This window comes from Camelus bactrianus, chromosome 12 (assembly GCF_048773025.1).
Source record: "Camelus bactrianus isolate YW-2024 breed Bactrian camel chromosome 12, ASM4877302v1, whole genome shotgun sequence".
NCBI classification, from domain to species: domain Eukaryota; kingdom Metazoa; phylum Chordata; class Mammalia; order Artiodactyla; family Camelidae; genus Camelus; species Camelus bactrianus.
In genome coordinates, this window is record NC_133550.1 from 42,133,934 (window position 1) to 42,152,458 (window position 18,525).

An 18,525-nucleotide genomic window follows, 5' to 3' on the forward strand; every position below is an offset into this window, starting at 1 on the left:
TATTTACATTTAATTTTAATTAATTACAATTAAACAGAGTTAAAAATTAAATTTCAAAGTCACTTTAGCCATATTTCAAGTGCTAAATAACCACTGCATCTTGTGGCTACAATTTGGGACAGTACAGATATCAATCATTTCTGTCATTGCAGAAAGTTCTGTTGGATAGCACTGAATCATTGAGAATAGGAATCTCAAATTTCAATGCCCATAGATGTATGTGTGTGTGTGTGTATACATATATATATATATATATATATATATATATATATATTTGGAGAGAAAGAGAGAGAGAACAGTTTTCAACTAAGTAAAAAATACATGATCCAACATCGCTAGGTCTTTCAATTGTTTCAGAAATTAAATAAATTAAAATGATTGAACTGAAGGTTATGTCTAAAGTTTAGCCTCTTATTCATAATCTTTTTTTAAGTTTTGAAGAATTTTAAGCAACAAATATTATAATCATATTCTTAAGTTACATTAATCACTTTGGTGGCTTTTTGGATAATAGATTAGAAGAAGGCAATATTGGAGACAAATTATAAAAATAGTTTATATCGATGCCATATTGAGAGAAAAATCTCGATCAGGGGAGCATCAGTGGAGATAAAGAAGAGATGATGGATAGTATCACAGGAGGAATCCTTAGACTGTTGATTAGTTGGGGAGAAGGTTTTGTCATTTCCTGAGGTAGAAAATACACAAGGAAACCTTATGTTGGTGAATAATGATAAATTCAGTTCTCAACATGCTGAAACTGAGGTGCCAATGGGACATCCCATAAGGAATGTTCAGTAGAAACAGAAATAAAAATTATAGAGTATAGGTTAATTGTCTCTAGTGTAGGGTTTGCTAAACCAGGATGCATGGCTCAAATCCATCCCACTTCCTATTTTTGTAAATAAAGTTTTATCAGCACACAGTCATGCCTATTCATTTACTATGTCTATGGCTGCTTTTGCTCTATAATGCTGAATAGTTACAGCAAGGATTTATGGCCCACAGACCAACAGTATCTAATAACTGTCCCTTGACCTAGAAAAAGTTTGCTGACTTCTGCTCAAGAGCAGAACTCTATAAGAAACACACATTCCTCAACCAAATGTATGAATGAATTCATTCTTTTTTGATCAATTAGAAAATATTATTTATTAAGAACTACCTATATGCCAGGCTTTAGACTAACAAATGATATATGGAAATTCTTCAGTAAAAGTAACAATGTAGCATTTTAAAAGCATGCAGATATAATTGTGATAAGAAAAAGGACTTAATATTAGAGACATTTTATTTCCTTCTCAAGGTATTGCAAAGAAGAATATCTTACCAGGGCAAATATGTGAATTCTGCCAGTTTTGACAGTCTTCAAACCATTTTGTTTAGGTTCCTGTAAATTTTCTACTGGGATGTTAGGTGATATTGGTTTCTCTGTCATTTCTTCCAGAGTATTTCAACATTAACACACAACTCCAGAAACATGAAACATGAAAGCCTTCCAGACTGACATCTATGAAACCCCAAAAGAACTTCCAGCCTAAGCAGATCACTAGTGAGATGATCTGAAGAAACTTCTCAGCAAACCTATAACTCCAGTAAAGTAAGTGACCATTCATTCAGTCAGTCATTCACATACCCAATTATTTAACAAATATTTTGAGGTACCTATTATTTACCAAATACTATTTTGGCCTTGAAGATAAAAAAGTGAACAAAATAATAATTTTAGGATGCAATACAGACATTGACCTAGTTGAAAAAATTATGTCTCGTGGAGTTCTGAGGGAATATAATGGCAAAGTTTAAATAACTGGATGGTAAACTGAACAAATGTATTAACCTCTACTTCTTCACTAAATCCCATACAAATGTTGATAATAAAAAGAGCATTAAAATACATCAAGAAGGACAATGAAAAGAAGTAAGACCATAGCAGCAGAATTTCAGAAGCTAGAAAGAAAGATAAAATTCACTGACATAAAAGAGCTAAGACATTTCTAGTTTCAGCAACAACATGTGAAGAGCTTGGAAGTACCTCCCATGACAATTAAAACAGAACAAAGCAAAAAATGAATATCAGTGACCTTTCTTGGACTCATCAGAAAATGGAGGTTTCACAGCAAAACACTATACTGGTTAGGCAGGTGAATTCAGAGACTCATAGCTGGAATCTTCTTAACTGGAGCAGAGGCTGCTGTAGCCATAAACTGGTAGAAACACTTACATGGTGATTGTGACCGACCAGTTGCTGAAGGAAGAATGTAGTTTAGCGTGAAAATGAGAAACTCTTGGGTTCTGCAGTCTTAGGGAAATCCCAGACTTTCATGGGTTTTCCACTAGAAACTCTACCAGGTTTCAAGTTGAAGGCCCAAGGAAGATCCCCTCATGGTTCTGGGATGGGGAGAAGATGAGTAATCATTGTATAATTTATCTAGAGTGCTCTCTGTAATGAAGGTCTACTCTCCAGGGGAAAAGACTTTACTAGAGCCTTATCCCAGCTGAGGGCAAGGGTTTCCTACCACTCCAGCTCCTCTAAATGTCCTGTTTTACCAAAGCAGAGGGAGGGGGAAGTTATACTAGGAGAGAAATAGTTGTGAAGGTCACAGTCCATACTTAACAGGCTCACTAAGAGACTAAGATTTAATCATAATATTATAGAATGCTCCTCCTTCCCCATTCCTTATCGTCATACAGTAACACTAGTATAGTTAACAGCGAATTACAACTGGAAGAGCTACAGGGTACAGACTCTTTCTGAGGAAGAGGACTTAGGGAAGCCAAAAGCCAAGTGCAAAGACAGACCAAGGATACTAGAGGAATTTGAAACTTTTGTTACCTAAAGCCACAGCAGATATACATACAATTCAGTTCCTACACAAATCAACACAGACCCTCACATTAAAGGTCTGTTTACCTCAGTTCCCATTACCTGATACAACATGCCTGGCTTTCAACAAAAAATTACAAGGCATGCCAAAAGGTAAGGAAAAATAGTCTAAAGAGGCAAAGTAAGCCTTGGAAACAGACTCAGATGTGACAGTGTTGGAATTATCATAGGGGATTTTTTTTTATCACCGACTAAACATTATGAGCTCTAATGGAAAAAGTAGATAACACGCAAGAACACATGGGTAAAGTAAGCAGAGAGATGGAAACCCTGAGGAAGAATCCAAAAGAAATGCTAGAAATCCCAAACCCTATAACAGACATGAAGAATGCCTGTGATAGGTTCGTCAGTGGACTAGATAGGTCTGAGGAAGGATTCAGTGAGTTGAAAGTAGGTCAATAGAAACTTTCCAAAATGAAATTCAAAGAGAAAAAGGAATAGAAAAACAAACAAACAAACAAAAAACTTCCCAAACCTCAGAACATCCAAACACTGTAGAACAATGTCAAAAGGTATAACATACACATAACTGGAATACCAGAAGAAGAAAGAAATATTTGAAGTAATAATGGCAGAGATGCTTCCAAAATTTATGATAGACAACCACAGATCCAGAAAAGTTGGAGAACAGTAAGGAGGATAAATACCAAAAATACTCTCTCTCCAAAATAAAGAGAGAGGGAGGCAGAAAAAAAATCTTAAAAGAATCCAGAGGGGGAAAAATACACCTTACTTAAGGAAGGAACAAAGACACAATGGACTTCTCAACAGGAATTATGCAAGGAAGAAGGTAGGCTAAATCTTTAAAGTGTTGAAAGGGGAAAAAAAAAACACCACCAGCCAAGAATTCTATATACAGAAGGATTACTTTCCAAAGTGAAAGAGAAATAAAATCTTTCTAAGACAAACAAAAGCTGAAGAAATTCATTACCAGCATACTTGCAAAAAAAGTCAAAGGATTTCTTTAACCAGAAGGAAGATAAGTCACAAACTTGAATTTACCTAAAGTTTCATAGGAAAAAAAACATTTTATTTTTCTTATTCTTATTTGCTATGAAAGATAACTTTGTTTAAAGTAATAATAGTAACAATGTTCTGTGTGATCATAGTATATGGATAAATAATGAATGACAGCAATGTCGCAGGGAGAGGAAGGAAGGACTGGAAACATCTAAGGTACCTGCACTACAAGTGAAGCAGGATGGCATCATTTGAGCAACAATCAGATTAGTTAAAAATGTATTTTGGAAAATGTAAGACAACCACTACATTTTAAAAAATGAATTTATGTGCTAAGACACGAGGTAAAAAGGAATCATATAAGACACTCATTTAGAAGCCAGACAAGGCAGAAGAGGCGGGGGAGGGGGGTGGAGAACAGATTCAACAAGTAGACCAAAGTTACAAACATGTTAGATATTAATCCAACTATATCAAGAACAACTCTCAGTGTGAGTGGTGAAAGCATCCATTAAAATTTGGAGATTGTCATTGTGGATAAAAAAGCAAGACTCAATGTATATTGTCTGATAGAAACCAAGTTTAAAAATGAAATCTCAGATTGGTTAAAAAGGATGGAGCAATAGACATTTATTCTAACAATTATCCAAAGAAAACTAAAGTAGTTGTATTAATTTTAAACAAAGCATATTTCAGAACAAGGAAAATTATCATGGACAAACAGACATTACCTAATGATAAAAGAGTCCATTTTAATTTCTCTTAAAAGTTTACTTAACAATATACAGTGTCAAAAAAGGAGGCTAAAACTGACGGGAGAAATAGACAAATTCACCACTATAGCTGAAGCCTTCAACACCACTCTTTTAGTAACTGATAGATCATCAATCAGAAAATCAGGGTATATTTAACCTGAATATTATTATTAATCAACTTGAGCTAATTTATGTTTATGGAATATTCCAGCCAACAGTAGCAGGGTTCACATCCTTCTCAAGCTCACATAAGCATTCACCAAGGTTGACCACACTCTGGGACATAAAATATACCATAACAAATTTAATAGGATAGAAAACACACCAAGTATGCTCTCAGACCTATGGAATTGTTAATACAAATCAAACAGAAAGACAGCCGGCAAATCTCCAAATATTTGAGATAAGACAACACTTCTAAGTAACTTTTGGATTAAAGAAGACAAATGTTTGAATCAACAGAAATTATAAAAAATACTTGAGTGAATGAAAATGTAAAGACAACTTATCAAAATTTGTAGAATGCAGGAAAAAGCAAGGGTAAAAAGAAATTTATAGCATTAAGTGCATGCATTAAAAAAGAAGAAAGATCTAAAATCAGTAGCCTCAACTTTATCTTAGGAAACTAGGTAAAATTTTTAAAAAATATTTTTAAATCTTTTGAAGAGCCAAATTTAAAAAACAGACATGATACATCTAATTTGTATATTTTCTTATTTTAGAGTTGTAAATACGAGAACTTGAAGTAAAGTGTGCTATAGATGCAATGTTTGCAGTGCCTCACAATTCACATGTTGAAGTCTAATCCCCAGTATTAGCAGGTGGGGTCTGTGGGAGGTGATTAGGTCATGAGGGTGAAGCCCTCATGAATGGGATTTGTGCTCTTATAAAAGAGGTCCCAGTGAAGGCCCCTTGCACCTTCTGCCATGTCAGTTATAGCAAAAAGACAACCATCTATGAATCAGGAAGTGTGCTGTCTCCAAATTACGAGCTCTGTGGAGCCTTAATTTTGGACTTCACAGCTGCCAGAACCTGAGGAATCAGTATCTGTGGTTTCTAGGCCATCCAGTCTCTGAAATTTTGTTACAGCAAGCTTCACAGACTAAGACACTGTGTTTTCTTTGTAAATATTATATGAAATGACTGCTAAGAACTGTTAGCTTTGTCCGGACTTTTTTCTCACTGAAGGGATGATGTGAACAGAAGTCATCAGTCTTATTCTAGTTGCAGAGGAGGTTTGGGGAAGAATCAGCCATTTCTTCCCTCAACCCTGAAGTGGTTACATGTTCGAAAACCCCTGGGTTAGCGTATAAGTCATCACACCTTGTAACAGAATGCTGTCATATATAAATAGTCAAATGTAAGTTTATTAGCTAAATTCATAATTTTATATACAGTTGTCCCTTGAACAATACAGGTTTGAACTTTGCAGGTCCAGTTATACACAGATTTTTTTCAATAAACATGTACTACGGTACCACACTATCTGTGGTTCATTGAATCCACAGATGCAGAGGAACATCACATACAGAAGAACCAGGTATATGGAGGGCCCACAAACTTCAGCACCGTTCAAGGATCAAATGCATTATTAATCTGTTGTAATTTGCTTATTTATGGACTAGTGTCAAATGTCCAGTTTTTTCATTTCAATAATTAACAATATTTGAGCGACTATATACCTATTGTGCCAGATTACAGGAATGAAAACTTGAAAAGTCGTGGCCCTTACCTTCAACCAACTCATAGTTCAATGAGATGAACAATGACAAAGACATTTTCAAAATAATGGAAAATACTGTGAACTTGCTTCATATAAAAATTTAGTTTGTGTTTTCCTATATTATCAGACAGGGAGCTCTTGTGGTAGATGTTGTGGGTCATTCCTCAGATCTCCTCTTCAGTATTCAGTATTCACTTATTTCTCTAGCTGCCAGAATTTTTGTCAACTGATAGTTCACAGTGTGGTCCCTTTAATGAAGGGAGCTGCCTGGCACAAGGTTAAGTCCCTTCCTGGAGACAACTCACACTCTGTCTGGCTGTTGTTGGGTACAGAAGTTGCCTGCTGAATTCGAGTCAAGTCTAGTCTTCTCAGTTCCAGAACTTTCCACCAGATCCACTAAGCTTGCAGTTGTGACTGCAACACAGTTCAACTTCTCCTTCTGTTTAATTCTTCTTCCCTCTCTGCCTTACAAGGGTTGTTTCTGAGAGCTTTTCCCAGGATTCCTCCTTCAAGAAAGCTTTGTCTCAGGATCTACTTTCTGATGAACCTGACCTAAGGCATCTCTGATTATATGTACATGTAAGAGTCTTAACTGTCAAAGAAAATATTGAGAGCCAAGTCTGGAAATAATAAGTGAATCCATAGGGAAGATCTAATACCAGATTTATAGGGCATTGGAAGATCAATGAGACGTGGTGTAGATGCTGTTGTGCCAAGTAACTTCATCCAGTAAGAGCACCCTGAGTAACCAGCCCAGGATCCATATAGAGTAGATTTAATACAAAGAAGATAAGATTAGTGTAGCCTTTAGATTGCTATTATTTGAAATCTCTGTAACATTTGGGAAAGAGGTTTGAATGGAGAACTAGGGATTTATTCCTGACTTGATCCCAACAAACTAAAGTAGTCTCAGGTAGGAAGCCCTCAAATGTCTATATGCCTGTAATCTGTTACAGGTTAATCATCACTAGCCTGGTCAAATATAAATCTTAGAATTTGGTTTTAAGGCCATTGGGTTAAGGATTATGAAATATTTTCCAAAAAGTAAAACCTCTATCAATGATAGTAGACAGTGCAATTTTAAGGGGTCCATTGAAAAACAATTTTGTTATAATAATTATTTATTTAAACATATAACAGAAAATATAACTACCATATAGTGATGTGGCTTTTAGGGCTTTATTTAAAATAACAGTCATTAAGTAAATAATTGATCATCAAGTAAAATTCTTAATCATTAAGTAAAAGAAGTTGATAAAAAGTGATGATGTTGGTAATCAACTTACTGAATTTTGAGGATCACTGAGTTGTGAGGGAAATGACAGTTGTAATGGGAAGGATGCAGTGTGAAAAAACTTGAGATACAGAAACGGAAGTAAAGAGACACATAAGGAAGTTCAGACAGGTGAGATTTTGCAGTTCTATGTGCGAGTACCTGGGGAATCATTTGTGGGGCTTTAGAGAGTAAATGCGGATGGGAAGTCTGGACTCTGGAACATGGTAGGGAGAGCTGGAAGGACTGAGATCTCCAAAATTACCAGTCTGAAAGGAGGAACTTGGATTCAATCCTGTGCCAATCTAAGAGGTCTTTGGCAGTGAGGACAGATTCTTCTAGGTATTTAAGGTAACACGGAAGGATTGAATGCTGCCTGCCCTAAAGTTGGGTAACCTCAGATCCTGGAGGGCTAATATTCAACATCTGCTTATTTTGGTCCACCAGGTGCCATGTCTGTTTTAAGCACAAAAAATAAAGCAGGCAAATATCCCTGCTTTGATGAAACTTTCATTCTGGTACCCACATCTAGCATACCTCAGTATAAATTAAATTTGGAGGGAAATGAATTATGATTCTTAAGTTGTAAGTGAAAATCACTTCTCCCCAGGTAACTTTTGTCTGGTACTGATTATTTTTTTTTTCTAAAAATCTTTACACAGTGCTTCAATTATTTCTGCTGTTTGGAATTAAACATTTAAATGGTTTATTTTTAATTTTAACATATTCAACATTTTAAAAGAAATATTAAAAGCACTTTACAGAAATAGCTGCTATTCTTTCAGGAAGATAGTCTTTAGTACTTTCATAAAAACAGCTAGCTGGCGCAGAGAATGTCTGTAGTAAGACCAAGATTAAGGGTTTTATTTGACTGTGCCATGTGCTAGTTTAAGTGTGCTTCACAGTCTCAAAACATACTTTTATGTTCTTTATTTCACAGAACTGCTGTGACAAGACACAGACACTTTACTAAAGCTTGGTTACCAGTACTGAGCAGAGAACTGAAAATACATGCCTACTAGTAAGAAGTCCGTACTATCATTCCACATGCATTAGCTGGCCTGCAAATTCTATTTTCAAAGTTTATAAACAAACATTTGGTGATAAGAAAGCTTCCTTGGTGAATTACTTTCTACAGAAAATCAATATATTTTAATTGTCATGTTTTTGTTTGGTACTGATTTTAATAAAGAACATTAGGTGTCTTCAAGTTACAACTTTGACATAATCATAGCAAGTTCCCAGGCCCATCTCCCAGGGTTGTCTTCCTAGAAGAAACCCTCCCCTTGAGGCAGCGTGGTTCTAGCTCTTTCATGGCCCCTGATAGTTTCTTCCTATTCCACTTTTCCTCCATTTAAATACATTTTTTTAAAAAGCGAAAAAAATAAAACCCTTATTTTTTCCATAAATTAAAAACTTATTGCACAATTCCACTTTACATGCGGTACCTAGGATAGGCAAATCCACAGAGACAGTAGAATAGAGGTTGCCAGGGACTGAGGGAGAGGGAAATGTGGAGTTACTGTTTCATGGATAGTTTCTGTTTGGGATGATGAAAAAGTTCTGGAAATAGATAGTAGTGATGCTTGTACAACACTGTAAATGCACTTTATTGAATACTTAAAATGTAAAATGATAAAATTTATATGACGTATTTTTTTACCACTACAAAAGTAATACCAAAAAAACCAAAAACAAACAAACAAACAAACAAAAAGCCCTTGACACCACCAGATTTGCAATGGTATCGTAGGGTACTTGTTAATGTAATGTTGGTGTCATTACGTTTTAACTGCCAGCTGGCAACCATCAAGGTTTGCAACTACATGGATTTAAAAACAAACAAACAAAATCTTCACAGCATTTCCTGTCATCTTTCAGCCGCTTTCACTATGTGGTTTTACTCTTCTGAGACAGGCGCGTATGTTCTTATCATTCAGAAGGTAACAAATATTTAAAAGAGCTATTTTGATAGTACCAACTTGTATGGTTCTTGGCTTGTGGGAAGAACTACTCTGTTTCTAGTTGGATTTTGCATTGTCTCACACCATGAGTAATGCCAGAGAAGGTATTGAAATTGGCCTCCAAGAATGAAGATGTTTCATGAGACGCCAACCTTTTCATGAAGAAAGTTCCAAAGAGATTTAAACCTACAGCACCAAATGTGATCATGCCTCCATTTTCTGTTTTCCCCGAAAGACTCATAAGTCAGCTCGTATGTTATCATTTAATGCTTTAAAAATTGATATGCTCAGACATCATTCAATAAAAAATGGGCACATAAATTATTTCTAAACAATAATATTTCCTCAAGTATTTAAAGTGGATTTATTCAAAATACAGGATTGTTTCCAAAAATAAAAACACTCATATGATTTAAATGGTAAAGCAACTTTCACTTTGTTGTCATGTTAGTATCTATCTGCATCAAAAATTCATCTCATGAATTATTAAAGAAATAACCTCAACAAGGAAAATTACAAGGGATGAATTATTGCTTGAAGGGACAACTTGAATCAAATCAAATAGTTCTCAAGGGACTATAACTATCCCAGAAAAAGTTCCTAAACGAAGCCATTATTTTACAGTGCAGACATTAGAATCAAACTTTTCATTCATTTGCCTACTTAAATTCTGGAGGGCTGTGTTCTGCGGTGGAGCATTTATTTTTCCTAGGATACAGGGTAAATTGAAAAGAGAATATTTACAGACCAAATAGGTTCCCTGCAGTAAATACACACTGCACAGACATGACCTGCATTTGAACGCTCCAAACTAAACAGGACATAACTTTCAGGCGAGAGCATGGATAAAGGCAGGATGAAGAACACAATCTCTTAAAACCCTCAGTTCATTCTGAAATTTGTGTTACTTGACATAAATTTGCATTCCTTACATAGCTTATCATACGCGACAGGTTCTGTTCTAAACGCTTTGCAAATACAGACTCATTTCATCCTCCTGTGAATAAGGTGTGATCATTAATGGGGAAACTGCCTGAGGTCACACAGATCCTTAGGCCAAGAACTGAACCTGAGCATTCTGGCCCCAGGGTCTGTGTGCTCAGCTTCTAGGTCAGGCGTTGCACATTATTCTATCTCATCTTGTGCTTGACTTCAACTTTCATCTTCACACAGGATGTTTTTCTTTGTTTGAAAAGGAAATACAACATTGCCAAACTCTGGTTACGTTTATGGTAGCAGGCCTTATTACCAGCAACATGCAGGAGCATGGCCAGGAGGTGATCTTTCAGATAACATCTGGCTTTTTTCTCTCTCTTTTGTAGTTTCCACTCAGCTTTCAATAGGTACATCTCCAAAGGTGGTCTCATCCGTAAAATATCGACATTTCTGCCATCACTTAGTGTAGGAAGCCTTCATTCAACCCAAAGACATTTCCCACATGAGAATTCGCAGGGAAAATTTTTATGTAAATCCTCCCCCCTTTTTTTATAGCATATTTAGATTGCATGATTTCTCCCTAATTACAGTAGAGTCACTATCAAGACTACAGACTATTTCAGTATCTTAAAACTTGAAGTCACATCAAATGGCTAATTTCCTATCATTTTTGCAGACATCAAGGGCTTTAGTTAATCATTTCTGTTGCTCATCTTCATTTAAACAATGTTCTCCTTGGAGATAAAGATGCCAGTAAAGAAGTTAGCTCTTTCCCTGCCATTGCTCACAAGACAGAAGCAGCTGGTTGGAGTGGTAAAGATAACAGTGGGTGGAGTATATAGCCTCTTCAGGCTTTAGCTCCATGCTTTTGAAATTGATTATGAAAATTAATTATGATAGTGCCTAACTGATAGGGTTATCCCGAGTCTTAACTGAGGTAATGAATTTAAAGCACACACCACAGTGCCTGGCACAGAGTAGGTGCTCTAAGCATTTATCTTTAACATATCACATCAGCTTCCTGAGCAGTGGCCTGTGTTTGCCATGCTCATCTTCTTGCTATTAAGGTATTAATGTTTCAAGACTAACGCTATAGCCTCCTAACTAGTCTCCTTGATCCCGGTGTCGCCGCCTGTATATTTTTTGCTAGGTTTGGTTTGCTCAAATAAAACTTTTATCACGTTATTACCCTATTCAGCTACCTCTGATGCCATCCAGCTGCTAGCACAGAAATTGGCACATCTTAATCACCAAGTGAATATTGGCTGAACAAACAAATGAATAAATTAAGTGCCCAGTGACAGACTTTCAAGTCCTTCCACAGTCAGACTCTACCCTCAAATTTTTTTCCTTATCTCCCTTTAGTTATTACCATAAACATGGACCATTCATTTATTGTATGACTTCCACGTGTCAGACACCATGGCAGTTGTTGAATGTTCAAGGATGGTAAAAGAGCTCATGGCTTCTTTGAAAAGTGTCCTTCTAAGCCAAATTGATTTTTTTCTTGCTTTCCAATTGCCAAGGTTTTGATAATGCTGTTCCACTGGCCCCAAAAAGCTGTCCCTCTGCTTTCACGCTCTTTTTATCCCTCGGGATTCATCTCCAACTGTACCTTGTTCTGTATACACACTTACCTAACCACCCACGTGTAAAGTGATCTCTCCCCATTCCTCCTCTGCCGTGCTAAGACAATTATTTTTGATTACATCATACTTTACTTTGGCCAGGATTTTATAATTATATAATACATTGTAAGTTCTCTGGTACCACAACTGTAAAATATTATTAACCATATATATACACACATATAATATATATGCATACATATATGTATTTTTATATGTGTGTGTGTGTGTGTGTGTATATATATATGGCCTGTAGTAACATTTTCTCCTGTGGTGGTTCCTCATTCAATATTTGCAGATGAATCGACTGTTGGATAGGTTACTGGACATTTTCTTACACTTAACAGAGAGGTATGTGCTTTGCACACACCACTAGATATTCAATGAATGTTGCTTTGGTGTCCCGGTACAATCTAGTGATCAATACTATGAAAAAATAATACACTTCGTGACTGCAATTGACAAAAGAGATGCTCCTGAACATACAAGAGTCAGAGAAATAAGGAATTGAATCCTTCCTTGTGGAGAAAGAGTCACATATCTCCATACCTTTATCTTAATTCAGAACTTATTCTGTCTTTGTCTCTATTCTCATTTCTGCTCCATTGCTCAGAGTAGGGATTCTTTATCTGGAATCTCTGGATCCTTATAAAGTCTATGAATGGATTTCAGCAGGGCTTACAACCCAGTAAAATGTTATGCATGAAGGAAGCCAGGTGGTTATCTAACAAGTACAAAGTAGGGGTTTAAACCCAAGCTTATCTAACTGCAAAGTCTCTGTTTTTCCAGATATATCATGGTTTAGGTGATTTCTTGCATTGCTACGTAGAAAACAGACAAGGGTGGTGATGCAATCTAATTATTGGACTGGAGTGTCGGGAAGGTTTGTAACAATCACTACCACAGAGTGGCAGCGGCAGAAGCAACAGCAAACACTTATGTATTGTTTGTGATGTGTCGAGTGCAGTTCTAAATGCTTTATGTATTAAGCTTTTTTTAAACCTCACCACAAACCTATGAAATAGTACTATGGTTAGACACATTTTATAGATTAACAACCTGAAAAATGGAGAGTTAAGTTGTTTAGGCAAGGCAGAAGGACACTGAACATAGGTTGGAGGGGGTGCAGACATACGGGAAAGAGAGAAGACGGCCATGGTATTGGTTTTTTACCAAATTTTGTTTCAAGCCATCCTGCACTCTAGGCTACCCTGAATTCCAACCTAGCCTTCTTTCATGACTAAAGGAGAAAATCTGTCTAGGGTCACAAAATAAAGAGCCAGACAACCCATTCCAGCCCCTGACCTTACTTTGAAGAGTCAATCTACGAATAAACCAGTCACATCAGGTTTGTGAAGATAATCACTTGTTTCCAGACCTCTTAGAAAATAAAAGGCTGTCAGAAGGAGACCTTTCTCAGCTCTGGCATTCTTCACATCTTAGTATGCAGGTACAATTTAAATCACTTGTAGTTGATGTCTGTGAGAAAGAGTGACTAGCCTTGAAATGAACTTTGACAACATGCAGAATATAGTCACCCTGTTAACTAGTGAGTTGTCAGTAGAAATCAGAGTTTAAGTGGTTTTAACAGCAGATGTGGTATGTGCTGTGAATTTGAATATTTCAAATATCTATACAGCAGCCAAGGTTTCAGTGAACCCTACTCCCAAACATTCCAAGCCAGGATAAGTTTCAGCCTTCTCTGCACAAACACTGCTTCTAGCCTCAGAAGTGTTTCAATTCCCATTAGATTGGCCAGAGACCTGGATTGTGATGACAGTTCCATGGCTTTTTTGTGAGTTACTGTATATGACTTTTTGTGAGTTAATTTCTTCTATCTAAAAGTAAGTATGACAACATATGTAACTTAACATCTGATTAAAGGCACAAATTTTAAATAAGATGATATTCAGTAAAATCCTTGGGGTTCTGGAGGTGAGGTTCTTACTAAGACTTAAAAGATGGAAATATTTGTTCCTGCACAAAGATAAAGTTCAAAAAAATTGTAAAACTTGATCACATTGTATAAACTGTTTATAGTCTGCAAAGACATGTTACCTGAGAATTTTTATTATTAATTGTGTATAACTTAAAAGTTTGATCTTTCTTAAAATGCAGTATCATAATGGTAAGCTAGATGAGATGTGGGAAGAGCTGGGTATTCGTGTCAGTTGGGCTTCTTACTAGCTCTGTGAACTTGGGCAGATCATTGAATTTCAGTTTTCTCATCTGTAAAATGGAAATAGTAAAAATCATTTCCCTTGCCCAGGTCAAAGGATTACTATGATATATATCAGAAAACAACACAAGCTAACATTTACAGAGAGCTTAATTTATTGGTGCCATGCTCTGAATTCCATGCTTTGTACATTTTGCCTCCTTTCATCTTTATTCCAATGTTATGAATTAAGTAATACTTTATATCTACTTTACTGATATGGGAACTGAGACTCAGAGAGGTTAAGTGCGCTGAGCTCATAAAGCTTACTATTAGGGGGAAGAACATGGATGTGAAACTTAACTAAAATGGTTCTGTTTTATAAAAGTAAGATGATTGACATATCAAGAAAATGTGTTTCTTCTCCTGTCCTAGTTCTTTTTCTTTAACACTCTATGTCTCTCCTCAAAGTCTCTCTCTCTCTGGTAACAATTACTGCTGTTATTCATCATGTACACTATAGCACTATAGCAGGGTTAGGTTTCGATAAGGAGAAAACCAAATCTGGCAAAACAGTAATCGTGGAATCATAGTGTGATCTCTAGCCAATGATCTAACTGCTTTTATGTAATCCTCATTCACCAAGTGTTTCTTGAGAATTTACCGTATTCCATGATTGGTGTAGGGTGTGGGGATTCTACAAATATGAAGGGAATGTGCTTTATTCCTTGGGGTGAGAGATGTACAGAAATACCTATAATCTGAAGAAGTGATTGCATGTTATAAGAGATAAATGCCAGAGGAGTTCAAGAGGAAAAATTAACTGATTCCAGGTAAGGGGATCATGAATTTTGCACCAACGTCCAGGGAAAATATTTGCCTTTTTCTAGATTGTCAGGCTAACTAGGTAAGTGCTTATTAAATGCCAAGGAGAAGAGGAGTGGGATAAGATGTTAAAATTGTGGAGACTGGGCTTGGGAAATAAGGCAAAAAAAAAAAAAAAAAAAATCATGTGATAGCACCTTCTCCCCTCCTTTAGTTACACACTAAAGAATTTAATTCCTTCAAGTTTCATCAAGGCACGAGTATATTTACTGTCGAATTGTATACTTGGATGGCTAGAGGAGAGAAGGAGGGAGGGTGGAGGATGGGAGGGTTATCCTCTCATGTTTCACAGATGTTGATTTCAAGTTTCCACCTGGTAACAGCCTAGGGGCCAGGGCATAAAGATACAAGTCAAAACATAGAGACACACAGAACTGACAGCATCCAGCAAGGGAATTACAAAAACCCCAAAAAGCTTTCCACCGGCTAAATAAATATCTTTCCTTGTATTTGCACTTTTTTTTTTTATTTACTGAAATCTGGAAAGAGCCATAAACATTATTGCCTTTTCAAAGTTCTAGATTATATAAAAGTGTAGTCTATGAAAATAAAATTTTTCATGTATAGGCTAATTAAATTGTGACCAACTTCTAGTATCTATGCATTTTCTTAAAAAAAAAAAAAAACAAAACCTTGCAGACAAGAAGAACGGTTTTAAACTATGAGTAATGAAAGTAATAAATGACATGCTTTTCATATAAAACCATGGCTTTCTTCCAGGACACTTTAGAAATACATTCAAAATACAGAGGAAACTTCCATAGCATAGTACTTGAATTTGTACAAACAGCCCAAGGCAAGTAAGAATCCGAATGGCTACTTATTTATTTTCACAGACCACACTTAAAATAATTTCATTCCATTTGCCAAGCTTACATGTCCTGAAAGGAAAACAAACAAACAAACAAAAAAAACCAACCCTGTCATTTCAGAAGTATGATAAACAAGACTAGAAAGGGTGGATAGATGAGTGGGGTTGGGGGTGGGGAAACAAACCCTTTAGTTACAATATTTTAGGGAAATGAATCAACACAATAAAACAAATCCCAAGTCAAGTTGCTCCACTGCTACACTACATAAGCAGTTTAGAATCTTAAGGAGATGCAAAAGAAATAAAGCATTTAAATGGGGAGAAAAAAAGGCCGATAAAGTTTCTGGCTACAATACAAGAGACATATCATTACCATATGATCTAATGTGGGTGTCAGCCGGATTGTGTTCATTGAGGGAAACCTTATTTTTTAACTGTGCTATGGAGTAGAAGCAGGAGGTTTTCAACCTAGTGACAGTCACAGAGCAGCACCTACCCCCTCCTCCTTTCCACACCTGCAAACTCTTTTGCTTGGGCCGAATATTTAGTGTAATTACATCTCAGCTTTGAGGGCTCCTGTGGCAAATCCCCGGATTAAAAGGTATGATTTTCAATAATTGTCCTGAACTCTGCTACAGACTAATAAAACTTTGATCAAGTTGAGAGAAAAGGGAATTATTTGGTGAGAAAGAAAAAAAAAATGTGTGCTAAACTTTCAGTAATCTTTATGCAGCATTTTAAACAAGTATTGCTTTTGAAAACAGAAACTAAGTATTTGCTAAAATGGTTGAATGCATTGTTTTAGTTCTTTCTCTCTGTTCTTGCAAAGATGTTTCTTAAAGAAACTATAACCTAAGACCATGATTATCTTTATTGATGTATTTTGTATTTGTACCAATTAAATGTTTAGTTCTTTAAGAAATGTTTATAGAAAAGTATTCTAGACTACCATACTGTTCGTAGTTGGATTATATATTTAAGGATTTATTCTCCTCCTGAATTCTTGTATATTTTAAGAACTTTTAAAACCTCAGAGAAGTGAACTCTGGTGATTAGCTGTAGAAGTCTGATGTGTATTTCTACAACCTAAAAAATAACAGAAATGATCATCAGAGAGGTGAAAATAAACACTGAGAACACTTCTACTGATTATTAAGAACCTAGCTAAAATAGTCTCACGTAATTCCTTAAATATAAAGAAGAGACCCTGCCAGAATTTTTGCAGCAAATGAAATTTTATTATAAGATACATTCACTATAAAATGAAAGTGTGGGTTATTTTTCTTTCTAATTTCGAAACAGGGTAACATGATGACCACTGGTTAAGTGGGCTCCCAGTGATGTAAATACCTGTGGCTTTTTCTTTGAATTGCTATTTTGACCAGAAAAAGAACCAGATACCTCCTATAGTAACCCTTATATATGGATAAATGTTGCTTTTATTGTTTATTTAAAAAAATTTTTCTGTTATTATTGGGGTTTTTCATTCACCTAGTGCTGGGGGATTTTAATTTTCCCCTGCATTCACTATCTCCTGAGGGTTAAATTTTGACTTTGAAAGTCACATCAAAGGCATAAATGACATCATGCAAATATTGATCTGAATGATATAGTTAATTCAATGAGGTGAAGTAGTTTAAGAAACTAGGAATTATTATTTTTGATAGAACACATAAGCTATGGCAATGAGCTTTAGTGAAGCAGTGACATTTTTAGCAATCAGCCTTTAGAAAAGAGGGATATATTTTGGGAATACTTAAAACAGTTTAAATGAAATTTTAAAAGTATGCCACCTCAATAATAGTCTCCTTGGTGTCTAAAAGGGCAACCGCTATTTTCTGTTTATTTTTTTGATTTATTAAGAAAGGAAGGAAGTGATTAAAGAAATCATGACTATTACCAGCCCACATTAATTATTTTAGGATGCTGAGTCTTCCAAGTATTATGGCAGTAATTTTAAAAAGCTTATTTCATGGAGGAATTGTATAAAGTTCCTGGACATACTGTTCTTCCCCAGGACTTTCAGGGTTAAAATGCACACACACACACAGACACACACACACATACATACACAAATGAAAGTGAAAAGTAATAGAAGCTAAAAGCTGTCTACTTGAGTTCAGCGTCAACCAAATAGAATATTGTGTAGAGAATTTGCACCATTTTAATAAGAGTAAACAAATATAAAATGATAATATTCCTCTGAGCTAATGCTCAACATTTCCTTTTTTTGAGTTAATAAACCAGGCATTTTCTACTCTAGAGAAAAAAATCAGAAAGCAACATCCGCATTAATTCTTGTTGCTATTTATTAAATCTGCAATTACTTTGCTTCATTTTCTCCTAAAATTGTAAGACATTAAATATGCAAGGCTAGCAAACTTGTGGTAAACCATAAACATTGCATTTTAATGTGAAACAGACCAAAAACCACTCCCTTAGATCCAATCCAAGGGAATGCTGCCAAAACAATAGGGTCTCCTTTAAAAGGCAATGCAGTAACTGAGTGGGAATGGGTTTCTAGAGAAAACCTGATACTGAATTT

General features: G+C 35.8%; 1 protein-coding gene and 1 long non-coding RNA gene across 2 annotated transcripts in view; one reads left to right on the forward strand and one right to left on the reverse strand.

The window, feature by feature from the left end:
- LOC123615154 (uncharacterized) overlaps positions 1-18,525 on the reverse strand; it is a 508,039-nt gene that overhangs the window by 72,160 nt on the left and 417,354 nt on the right. The window lies entirely within an intron of this gene.
- The window catches only part of DCN (decorin), a 32,634-nt gene continuing 30,355 nt past the window's right edge, over positions 16,247-18,525 (forward strand). Inside the window, exon 1 of the mRNA XM_010949438.3 lies at positions 16,247-16,581. The gene's annotated coding sequence lies outside the window, so the exon portion shown is untranslated. The remainder of the gene's footprint in view (positions 16,582-18,525) is intronic.